The sequence below is a fragment of the Gallinula chloropus genome (assembly GCF_964237585.1).
Source record: "Gallinula chloropus genome assembly, chromosome: 4".
Taxonomy (NCBI): domain Eukaryota; kingdom Metazoa; phylum Chordata; class Aves; order Gruiformes; family Rallidae; genus Gallinula; species Gallinula chloropus.
The window spans coordinates 73217915-73231194 of NC_140088.1; positions in this window are offsets into that span (position 1 = coordinate 73217915).

Genomic DNA, 13280 nt, shown 5'->3' on the forward strand with positions numbered 1-13280 from the left:
GTACTGAGTAAATTACAAAAGAAACATAATTTACCTGTGTTGCTCTAGTTTGAACAGGATTCTAATAGAAAGGACACCATTTTTTTTTCTTCCCTCTTGTCATTGTAGGACTTCAGCTGGAATGCTGTATCTAGTTTCAAGCTTTACATTTCCAGAAAGACTTGGACTGATTGCAGAGAGACAAGAAGGAAAGCACTGAATATTGTTAGATGTTAGGAGGATGAGGACAAACTGAATGGACCAAGCTCTTTAAACTGATGAAGTACCAGAGGGGGTGATACAATAGTCTGCAAGCCTGCCTTGAAATCAAAGTAGGTCTTATCTCTGTAGTGAATAGAGTGAGTAGTAATGGACTTGAACTTCAGGAAGATGGATTATAGGTAGTATTTTAGTGACTTATTCCTTTAAAAAAGAGATGAAACACTGAAATATCCTGTGGGGAGACTGTATGGTCTGTTGTTGGAGAACACTGAGAAGAAGCTAGGTAAGTACCTGCCAAGAATGATCAAAGCATGGCTGATACTATGCTGGGAGCAAGGTACAGAAGATGACCTCTTGATGTCCCTTATGATAATATTTAAAATGCTGTGGCCCGTTCTGTGATTAAAACATTGTATATGTGTATGTACATAAAGCTTAGCTCAAACTTGAGTGTTGAAATGCAAGTGGTGGGGACACCAAGTTTGCAACCTTTTCTGGAATCCCATCTGTGTGTGGTCACTGAAGGGTCAGTTCTTCAGCCACTGGAATAAAAGACTGACTGCTGGTATGAATTTACAGGGATTTAGTCTTGTAACTTTTGAATGTATTGGCCAACATAAGAATTAGTCTTGGGTTTAATAAAAGCTTTTGTTAAAGTTTAGGTGTTGGTGCAATCACAAGGGAATACACTGGATACAGTGGGTAAAGTTTCACTGAACTGAAGACAGGAGATATAACTGCAGTTGACTAAAATAAAAACAAATGTAACTACTTTGATACACTGAAGTGTCATTGCAGCAGTAAGCTGGCAGTTGTGCATGTGGGTAGCATGGGGGAGCTGCCTCTGCCTGTTAGTATTTCCTATACTGACTATAAAGCGCTCAAGAGCTTTATACGTTTATAGACAGTGTGCTGCCTAGCAGCAACCTAGTTCAAATACTTTTACATTTTATTAAAAGTATAATTTTAATAAAATCCAGTCATTCTATAGGGGTAGGGGATGACTGCAATCTGTCAGTTAACATTGGATTAGCCCACAGAACGTGTGATGTTGCAAAATGCTAGTGAAGCACTACTCAGAGGAAAGCAAGCAAGACAGCCACTGTACTCATTGACAGGTTATAGTGGCAGCTACAAGGTTTAACAGCTTTTAATTATATTTATATGCATCCTATCTACCTGATGGTGCTTTTATAACAACAGTAAATTTGTTCTAGTGTTTAAATTCAGTCGAACTGGAAGTTTTCCAGAAATATTTGTGACTGGCAATAGAATGATCAAAATAAGTGGAGTTATGGGGCTGAGAAATACTATGTATTATAATATTATAATGTGTTGTATATACAATATTATAATGTGTTGTATATTTTACAGAAAGATAATGTAAGGTGTCTCAAAATTTAATTCCCTTTGTTAACTAGGACTTCTCTCAAAGCTCAATCAGATTTGCTATCACTGGGTAAAAATACTAACAGTGCTCGTGTTCTGTTGCCAACTGACGTGGTTTCATGGAAAAAAAATCTTTTATGGAAGTGTGGAAAGTCACTGTATCATGTGATTTGGAAAAGTTATCCTTTGTTTACTGAAAAAAAATGATTCAATGTATCTTTTAAAATAAGAAAATAAGAAGCAACATTTTTGTCTTTAGGTGGGTCACCAGACATCTGCTTAGCGGATTCTTTTTAATAAAAAATGTAAAGCTCAGAGCTTTTGAATAACCAAACCATTAGACTTGATCAGGTTTTTATATTTTGTGCATTTGGCTCAAACATTCTTACTTGTTTTTGGTCACTTGCATGAATAAATCCAACAATATGCTCCAGTGTGTGAGGTATAGTGCAGTTTTAAGGGCAGATTGTCTCTGTTAGAGATCATGTTATTTTTACACTTCAGCATGAAGTCTGGGATTTCTTGTAAATGAAATGCATCTTAGTAATAATTTAAATACAGTAAAACTCTGTAATTTCAAGGCACTTGTAAAGGTCAATATGCTACCAGCACTAGACTGTGTTTGAAAGTAATGAGAACCAGTGATCTTGGAACACTTAATGAGATACTATGTTTGCATCTATATATTCTTATATTTGTGGGGTCTGTGTCATCTAAAGTACCCTGAATTCTTTTAAAAATAGTAATAATAATAATAATAATACATGTGGTGATTCCAGACATCTACCCTGTGTGCTTTAAAGCCTCTAAAACAAGAATATGATATATAATTCAATATGAAAGAAGTTTCTTTGCAAAATGGGAACTAACCTCAGTGTATCAAATATATATAGGGTAGATGTGAAATTGGCATTCCATGTTAATAGTAACTTTAAATTTATTGGGGAATTCCCCTGGAAACTAATAACTACAGATATTTTAAACTGCTTTATGATGGGTATCAGCAGACCCATCAGCAGAACTATTTTGTGGCTTGTCTTATTAATAAAATACAAAAATAATTCAGAAATCTGAGAGCGTAAGACTGTCAATCCTGTTTTTTCATGAGTTTTTAACTGCTGGCCCTGATCTTGACGTGCTAGAAACTAGATTATTTTTTTATTTTGCTTGTTCCCATTTCTCAGGTTCTGTAACTAGAACTAGTGGAACTTAGAATTACCTTGTGTGCAAATTGTTAACAAAAAGCATTTCAGTGTGTGTGGGCCTGAAGCTGCATGTGTTGCTCATCAGGAGGATGTGTGATTAAAAGAAAAACCAAACACCAAACTAATTTCTGAAAAGCTATGGGTATAACTGAATAAATATGGAGAAAGATACCTTAATTAAAGTGTGCCATATTTGTGCTTGCTTTTGACCTGAGAAACAAATAGTCCTCTTCTTAGAGCGAACACTATTTGCCCAAGGAGTGCTGGTGTTTCCTGTATCATCTGGGTCCAGGAAGAACAGCAGCTTATTCCTGTTGAAATCAGCTAAGAATTAACAGTCATCCCAGAATTCACAAATTTACATCACTGCTGTAGCTGTTGATAACTTATGTCAAGTCTTTATACATCATGCGGTTCCTAAATAGGCTGTGTTTGCTGTGAAGCTTAGCTAACCACTGTGTGACCTTTTGTTCATATTTAGAATGAGAAAGTTCCTCAGTTGCTCTTTAAATCTCCATTTGCGTAATTTCACATTTCTCTGTGAGAGCTCCATCAGCTTAGTGGGTACAAAATCTCCCTTTTTTACTTCTTTCTGTTGAAGTATTTCATGGGTATCAAAAATAATGGTGTTAGCCATCAATTTCATTCCTATGGATCATCCTAGATAAAAAATGTAAATCACATTTTAGGTTTGTAAAGTCTATGGTGCATTAAAGTTTGAGGTGATTGTCACAGAATATGCATGTAAAAGGTAGCCTTAGAACAAGAATCATCCTACCAACTGAGAAAACCTCCAATTTCTACTCCTTTCCCCCCATCTCCTTCTCCCTGTGTGTTAGAAAGCTGAATCTTTTCTTCAAGAAATGGAACTTATCATATCCCTTCCAGCTCTATTGTACCTTCCTAAAGGCTATCCATCTTCAATTTCTTCTTTCTTCTCTCCTCCCCTCTCCTCTCCTCAGAGCCGACTGCTTTCTAGAGTATCTAACTAATCCAGACTTTCCCCAACCCACGCCCCCCCCCACCGAAAGTGCTTCAGACAGATGCAGAAATGAATCTGTTGTAGGGAAGAATAAGCAAACAGCCAGTGTTTCTACTCATGTTTTGAGTTTTAAACTATTCCAAATATGCTTCAGGCTTTCCTCAGTTTCTCATGCTGGCTAGCAACACAACATTTGGCCACCTAGCATAGAGACGTTCCTGTGGCTGAAATGAGAAGGAATTATTTTTTTCCATAACCCTGAGCCGTCTTCAAGCTTGCCTATTTTACTTAGCAGTAAAACTGTTAGTGTTTGGTATTTGTTGAAGTGTCTTTGTCAGCGTTGGTTATCACCTGCTGATATCAATCCAGTTATCACAGGCTGGTTTTTTGAGTCTCTTCAGGCTTGGGGAAGGGTTTCTGATTTAACTTGTAGTGACTTCATCGCACTGCTGAGGTCTCCTCTGAAACAGGTAAAGCACTGAACTCTGCATAACATTTTGGAAGGGACCACAGGTAAGAACTGGGAGAAAAAGGCTTTCTTCTTGTCAAAAAACAGAAAATAAGACACACAGGCAAAAGGGTGAAGTATTTTTGGTCACTGCACAGGTAGAGAGAAAACAGAGAAAAACCAGGTTTTATGGAGTAATAGAAAAGGCCATGTTTCAGCAACTCTGTGGGTATTGTACCTACAAAGGCAATTCTGTAACAACTTTTCGAAGTCACCAGTTACCTCTAGACTGCAAAGCACTTTCTGAGGGTGGGTGTTAGTTTCCTCCCTAGGCTGGGGAGTGAAGGCATAGAAGTAAAGTGACCCTTTCAGGGCTCTCACTGCAGAGTTCTGTTCCCCAGGCTCTGATTACAGGACACAGATACAACCTTTCACAATACCTTACTTTTTCTGTGTTCTCTTTGGGTTTGCATCTTACTCTTTGAAATTTTAAAGTATTGTTACAAATGTGTTTCCTTGCATGGCTTCCCCTGTTGCACGTGTATCAAAAGCAAGGAAGACTTCTTTTCACATTGTAGATACTGAGTGGTTAAGTAATGGATTTCTTCTGCTTGAAAAATTGTGTCTTCCCATTGCTCTTCCTACCACTTCTTGTTTTCACAGTTCAGCACATTCTGGGGGAAGAGGAGCTAGAAAAGCTCTTTAATGCCTTATTGTTTGACACAACTGACAGGACTTTTTATATGCACCCTCCCCTCCTTTTCTTTTTTCCCCACTGTAAGGGATTTTTACTTCTATCTTTTCCAAGCACAGTGACTGTTTTTAATATTTCGGTTTTTAATTAGTTTATTAATACTACTGCATTCATGTGATACTTGTTTCACCTGTCAAAGTGCTTAATAGCAGATCCGTTGCTGGTGTCATAGGTCTGGTGTGACTTTGGGTACTTATGTCTTTGCTTTTAAGAAACAATTCGTTTAGGGTTGATCCAGGATGCTGTTTCTCCAGGATCTGAGCATGAATTTAAACCTCAGTTCCAAGAACCTTGTATTTGGGCTGTATTGTATTTTTCCTAAATTATATCAAAATAACATAATCCCAGCACAAGTTTGCTGACAGAAACACTAGAAAGTGATTAGCTTGGAGAAAGCAGTGAGCAACAATGCTATTTACACTCCCCCCACTCCTTCTTTTTTTAAAAAAAATTGGCTAAAGGAGAGTTATATTTCCAGTAACTTTAAGATTTAAATATTCCTTGTCCCTTCTTTCATTTGGCTCTGAAGGACAATTCCTATACTGCCTACAAAGAACAGAAGAGATATTTAGAAGAAAATCATCTGCTTGTTCCTTTGCCCTTTCTCACTAAGCAGCAAAATCCTGCTGAAATGGCCACATTGATTTAAAAAATAAAACAATGAACTCTGCCTCTTCCTAACCCAACTGTATAGCCCAGTGACAATGCTTATTTTCACTGCAGCCTAAAGAAATATTTCAAAAAAAGACCATCCAAAGAGATTGGTGGGATAGACTGTGGTCTGGGTAGGTAATTTTACATCTCCTGAATTGAATATTAAATGTTGCTGCTAGTGAGCATATTCAGTCTTTCTTTTATCCATACACAAATGTTTATTTGGTGCTTTGTTCCAAGATTGCATTTTGATGGCGGCATCAGATGGACTGTTTAACTTTTTATCAAGCAGAAGAAAACATGCAGTAATTGCCATATTGGATTGTGCTTGTGGTCTGTCTAATGTACTACCATTTCTCTGATGACCATACCAGATGCTTGAGATGAGGATGGTAGACCCCGTAGGAATTAGAGGCTTCTATGAAAATTTCATTCTAATCCCTTCTAATGAGAAATTGAGCTAAAATTGAAGCAGGAGCTGTTATCCTTTCCAGCAGTCTTCTTAGGTTGCTGACTAACTCCTCTAAATATTCTTGCCTGTGTCTAGGTTTGATCTGCCTTTGGATAGTAGTGTGTTGGTGTTATTGTTTTTGTGTTTCTTTTAATGGCAATGAATTTCAGAGCCTACTGCATGAATCGTAATAAGCTTGGTGTAAATTCTTGTAATGTAATTGAATGTCCCCTTTCCTCTTGATCCACTCTTCTGAAGTATATTGCAAATGTGATGGCTTCACAAAATTAAAAGATAAACTAGAGAACAGCTACTGTTTCCATGTTTGTAACTGAGAATAGTCCAATAATTATGCCTGGTGATCAATTTTTGTATGTAGGTTCTCAGATGTTCAGCAACTCCGATACACCTATCTTCTCAAGGTATTTCAAGTTGGGCAATCCCAGTCACTGTCTTGTCAACCAAATTTGGAAAGGTTTTCTTCAGTAGGCACTATTAGTCTAATCAGGAGCTCAAGCTTTAGTATTTTAGTATTTTAGTCTTGGATTGCATATTTGAGTTCAGAGAGGCATTTTCACCACTCTTTTGGCTAAGGCATTGACTGATAAGCACACCATATCTGCGGATGTACCCAGTTGCTGCAGTGCCTGTGGCACGTGATTGATGCTCTTATTCCCAGCTGAAATCTGAGATTGAGTTTTATTGGTAAGGAAAATATTTCATAATGCGGTGTTGTGTGCTGTCTCTAACCCATCTTTCCTAGAAGGGGATAACCTGCTTTGGTGTATTTGTAATATACCCAGTTGTGTCAAACAAACCCCTAATTACTTGGGTGGAACCTCCTTGTGGAGAAGCCACAGTCTGATTTCAGTTACACCTGTGTAAATCTGGATTTTCTCTCCTTTGTTCTCAAAGAAACTACTTAGTCCCAACTACATCAGGGTTAATACAGTAACTGGAGTGGTTGGCTGTGTAATGCCTGAGTGAGAATCTGGTGGGTTGGAGCTTGCTGGAGTCTGTCTTTTTCCCTGGAACTGAAAATGCCCCCATGTGCCTGGAGAAGTCAGATGCTGGAAAATATATTTCTCTTGGGCTCAGACAGGGCTCTGACTGACACCAGTATCAGTAGCATATGTGTGCTGGTTGGGAACCTAGTGAGCAGAAGATAGTGACTTCAGAGGATTGGAGGGAGTTTATTCAAGAGACTGTAAATCTCTGCCAAATAGCTTGTCTCTAAAGAAAGAAATCTGTAAATTCTTTAATTACAGTAATCATCTCTTGAGTTTATCCTAGAGCTCTACACAAAGAAAACTTGACCACGATTATTGAAAGTGTAAACGCTATTAGTCACCTACCACTTCCAGTTTCTGGATTACACTATTTTTTTTTTGTTAAATCTAGGCTCTGTACAGAATTAAAAAGCATATGCTTTATCCACCAATTAAATGGAATACATTGTATGAAATATTAAACTGGACTGAATTTATTAATTTTGAGACCAGAATATGTGTTGTTGTCATTAAAAAGCCATGGATAGGATGAGCCTTTCTGATACAACCAGTGCTGAAATGACACTTGCAAAGAAGCCTTGGTGCACAAATGCTTGGAACGCTTCCACAAGAGACTGGAAAGATATGACTGATTTCTACCCCTAGCCCTCTTTGTTTTTCTCCTGCTTCTAAATTCTTTCCCATTGTTTTCAATGTCACCTGAGTGATAGCACTGTATGAAGCCTTGGTCTGTTACCCAAGATTCTCCATGGATATAGGTACTAAAAAAAAGGTGCAATATGCAATATGCCTCGAAATTGATATATATATGGGTTTTTTTTTAATGGCTGTGACAGAGGAGAGCTTTACAAAGGGATTTGGAAAAGAAAATCATGGGGCTTTGTGGATAGTTGCAGGTAATTTTTACTTAATAGAACATTTGTGTGTCCACAGTAACATGTCAGATAAGTAGAATAGGTATGCAACTCTGTTGCTTTTATTCTTATTTTTGTAACATGTGCTGTGGCAGTGGTCTCCTGGTCCATAAATCAAGAAAGACAAGTTAGGTGAAGTGTTTCAAACTCAGGTGTTGAGATGCTTGGGATGTAAACACTGTGGAATAATTTTGAAATCCGAATGACTTTTTTTCTTTCCCCTGTTTGTTTCAGAAATGCATTTATACGCAATCATTCTTTTCTGCAATGGAATTTTCTTTGTGGCTGAATGTTAACAAAGATACTATAGAAAACCGAGTCAGAGTACTAGCGTGAGGCTATATAAGTGTATATCAGAAAAGAAAAGAAAAAAAATCCCAACAGAAAAAAACAACCCCAAAACAACTCCCAAAATACTGTCCCGATGCTTTTTTGCCTTGTCTAATATGACTGAGGAAGTGCAAAGTTACTGCAAACACTTGACAGGATCCCAGCAGCCCCAGTGTTTTTCAGGAAACTTTCTATACTACAGCTTGAAAACGTGAATGCTACTTACTGGAGAACAGTTAAACTATTCCAGAAATGTATGTGTGTCTTGTCTAAACAAGAAAGCTGTCCTGGTTAAATTTAAAGTTGGTTGAGAAGCAGATCAGTTGAGACAAACCCTGTTTGGACATCTCATTCATAATTTTCCAGCAGTTAGGCTTAACTTAATTGGCAACCTGTGTTAAAATGAGCTTCTTAAAGCCAGAATAGTGTCTTGGCACTAATTTTGGCAATAACCAAAATTGTTATGGCGCCTGACTAACCAGTGCTGCTTTCTCTGTAGATCCTGCTGAAGAGATTGATTGATATTTGTTTTGGTCACTGAGCTGGGAGCCTAAATTTTCCTAGGTTTTGGTGGTTGCCTTAAAGAAAGGTTTGTTATCTTGCATTGGAATCTATATGCTTATATAAAGCTTTAGTATTTGTAACCTTTGCAATTACAGAAAAAAAAAACCCTTCATCTGTTTTTCATCCTCTATTCCAGTCACTGAAAGACATAAAATATTAGATCTGCTTTCAAATGTTTTATTTTTATACCTTAAAAAATAATTCTATCTACCAGAAGACTGATTTTACTGAAGTGATGGTTCATTCTTAGATGAAGTATTTCTTTCGATGTGGATCTAAACTTTTGGGAAAGCCTTAAGAACTAATATGTTTGTCTCTGCTTATAAAATAATCACATGTCCCAAAACTGGGAGAAACATCTTTCCCCAAAAGATTTCTCTAATGCTTTGGATTCACACTGGCTTTCTAGTTAGACTAGTTATTTTTCAACCTGATTGCAGAATAGTTTAGAAAAGTACCTTAATAAAAATGATGATGATCCAGGCCTTCCTTTAAAGGTAACACTATTTTGGGACTGCTTGGTCTCTGAGAGGTAATGAAGTACTGCAACGCAAGTATAGCAAGCTCACAGCAAACTTCAGCTGCAGTTTTCCCTTGCTCTTGGGCAGGTGCTGTGGTACACATCTTGACAAAGCACAGATGCAGTTGGAAGTGGGACAAAAAACCTGGAAAGGCAGAAAATCCCAGTTGTGGAAGTGAAGATGCAGTGTAAAAAGGCTGGAAGAACACTTAACTTGTTCTTGACTAGGTCTTTAAATCCTTAAATGGTTCTACTGGTGTCAGGATCTTGATAAGGCTAATATAATCATCTGTCAGCACAAAAGAGAGGTGAGGATGGCCATGCTTGGCACCTCACTGTTGAAGGTTGAGGGCCTTGTGCAGATGCTAAAAAGCTTAATTTCATTTTTCTACTGCCCCACTTCTACATGCAATGCTGCAAGGTTTTCAAAACTTCTGCATGGTTTTGCCAGTGTCACAGCCAAGATTAAACTGTAAGGTGACATAAACTAAAGTATATTTCGGAGTAGAGATGGACTTTAAGAGGCCAATGGACATTGGGAGCCCATTGTACCCTCTGCTGTGTTGTCTCTCATGCAAAACGTATACCTGTTCTAAACCCCCAGTGACACTGTGGCTCTGCGTGTCTAACTGAACAGCCATCAGTGTACAGATTTCCTGTTTTCAATCAGGCCTGGAACATGCTACATGCGTTCTTGAGAACTCCATCTTTAGCTTTTGTTTTTCCAGTGTATCAGTTGCAATGTCTGTGGAACACCAAGAGCCGTACCATGTAGTTCTAGAAAACTGCAGAAGTATCTGGACATCTCAAAATGCCAACAGTCCCCAGCATTTGCAGCCCTGCTTGAGTCAGAAACAATAAATAAATAAGCTGTGTCTGCAATGTGCCCATGTCTTTTCTTTTTCTTTCCTTTTTTTTTTCCTAGTTGGGGTACTGCAGATTTTAGCAGTAATGACTTTCATATGAAATAACATTTAAGTAATTATCAAAAATTATTTGCAGAAGCTGTCTAAAGCTGTAAAGCTAAACCAACAAATGCATTTCGATAAAAGCCACTTGTGTTGTATCAAAAGAACTGTCTTTTTTGCAGCAGGAGGGTAGCTGACAATTCCTGAATATACAGAAAAACAGCTATTGCAGAAGGGATTGCCATCAGCTTTTGCGAAGACCTGGCATAACTTAAGATGTGAAGTCTGGATATTTTCTATATGGGTATTCAGGGAGAATACTTAAACATTTTGAGTTTCTGGGGGACACCTGGCCTAGGCTTTTACTTGGGAGCAGGAGGCATCAAGGAAAAATTTGTGTAAGTGCCAGGAAAAACCCAAACCCACCTTTTATTCACTCAAGATCATTCACATCAAAGGAACCTATCATTTCTTCCATGCAAATGCTGTGGGGATTGCTTCACCCAGGACTGGAAAGCAGCCAGGCTGCATAGCATGACAGCTACTCAGCAGTCCACAGCAATGCTCTATACCACTAAGAAGCAGGAATGGATTGTTGGTTTTAAATCTGATACACATTTCCAGCAAACATTCAAAAAGCACTTTATTTCTGTATTTTGACCATCTTTTCTAATGTGCAACTTCATGAGCCTTGAGCTATGGTCTCAAATCTCAACTTGTTCTCAGGCTCAACATTAATTAACTAGTTCTGCAGAACTGTGTGACTACTTCATCTGTTGACAGCTGTGAAATGGCATCCTACCTTTGCAACTGGTGTTGAAGAGTTGTCTCAGCTCATTTACTAGACATAAGGTTGTAGTCTAATGAAGCTAAAGGTTTTTCTTGGTTTGGGGGATTTCTCGTACTAGCTCTATAAGTTCTTAAAAATTGATATTCTATGATTCTATGTATGGCAGAATATACTGAGTTGAATGGACCCATAAGGGTCATAGAGTCCAACTCCAACATGAATTCAGCTTTGCAGATTGAGGAAATTCTTTGTTGGCCAAAGACATTGTGGCTGCCCCCTCCCTGGCAGTGTTCAAGGCAAGGCTGGATGGGGCTTTGTGTAGCCTGGTGTAGTGGAGGGTGTTCCTGCCTGCGGTGGAGGTGTGGAACTAGGTGATCTTTGAGGTCCCTTCCAACCCAAACCACTCTGTGAATCTACAAAAGTTACTTCATTCTTCCAACCCAAAGTCTTTCTTTCAAGCAGCCCAGTTAATTTCCAGGCACTTAAAATTCAACCCTGTAACTCATTGTTAATTTCAAAATAACCTTTCTTAGAAATAAAAAATTCTACTACTGAAAATATTTTGTGGTTGTCCTCCTGTGTTTTCCAGCTGGCTTGAGGAAATGGATATGCTGGTTTTCCAAATAAAAGAATTTCTGCTCCAATGGGGTCCATGGCCCTTGTAGAGCCTGAAGTAGAAGAGTTAAAGTGCTCTAACCAGATGTTATTTCCACTGATCCTTAGTGAGCAAACATGAAATTAGTAAGTGGGGTAATGTGACCATTTGTATTTCATATAAGAAAAAGTAAGCAGAATTAAAGGAATTAACTGAAAGCGTATGCAGTCTCTTACTGTTCTTTCCTAGTGAGAAGAAAGCACCCTTTCAGATGAGGGGGAAAAAATGTAAGCATGTATTTGTCTCTAGAGCTTGAAGATTGAGCCCTTTCTTTTATTTTTAGACTTCCATTTAAAAATGTCTAATATAATCCCTGCTACTGGGTTCAATTTGTGCACCTTTGGAATACTTATATGCAACAAATAAAAAAAAAAGTTCCTGCAAGATAAAGATGCATTCCATTCTTTCTCAGAGCTGTTAAAATTTGGGTGAACCCCTGCTCCCATCTTGTCATAAGGTGCCTGTTTTCTCCTCACCTTTTGAATATCAGAGTATTTACACAACAAACAGGGACTAATACACCTTGCTCTTCAGAGCTTTTGCCTTTTCTAGCTGTAGTGAGAGTTGCTTTTGGGAGGGTGCTGTAGTAATGCTTTCTTTGGAAGGGCTGCTTTTGGGCTACGGTAAAATCCAAGACTTCATTTTTATGTTGTATGCAAAGGAACATATCTGGCAGTGTAATCTTAATGTGTTGAGAGTTTGTCATACCAAAGAGTTTCACCAATTAGAAATACAGAATGGTTTCAGATATTTTACCTAGGCATTTAATTTCTGGATTTTCCAGAACTGTACTTATTGACACTCTGTACATGTAAAAATAATTTTTAAATATGAAGTTGTTCAATGACTTGGAAGTAGAGCTGTTTTAAAGCAAATGTGTTTGTGTGTGAAATTACTTTTTTTTACAAAAATGTACTTCAACACATAAACACTTAATTTTTGGCTATGAAAGCTTCGCAGTGGTTACATGTACAATTACCAGGCAATAGGCTGAAGAAGAAACAAAAACTTTACAAGACAGTGCATTACTTGCTTGTGGAGCTCCTTGTCATGGGACTATGCAAAGGATACTTTGGGAGGTATTTGAAACACCAGTAAAAGGTAGAGATGCTGGTAACTGTTAACTGTGTTGGCTGGGTTGAAATACATTGTGTATTGCTGGAAACATTGAAGGCACTGGAATGTATGTGGGAAAGGTCATTCTCTTTGCTGTTATTACACCCTTTTTACCTGGCCCTGCACGTCACAATTAGTCTTGCTGGACCTTTAGTCGATTGTGACTGCTCTTAATTTCTCAGGTTTGTATTGATACCCTTATAACTGGCTTAGATAAAACACTAGTGCTGGCTCTACAGGTACCTAAAGCCAGAAAGATAAGGTTTTTTTTCTTCTGTTTTATTGTTATAACAGAGATAGTAAGGTTTTTTGTATATTCAGGGACATCAGATAAGCTTAAACCTTACCTAACAATATGTTAGGGAATCACCTTAGATACAAGGGAAAAA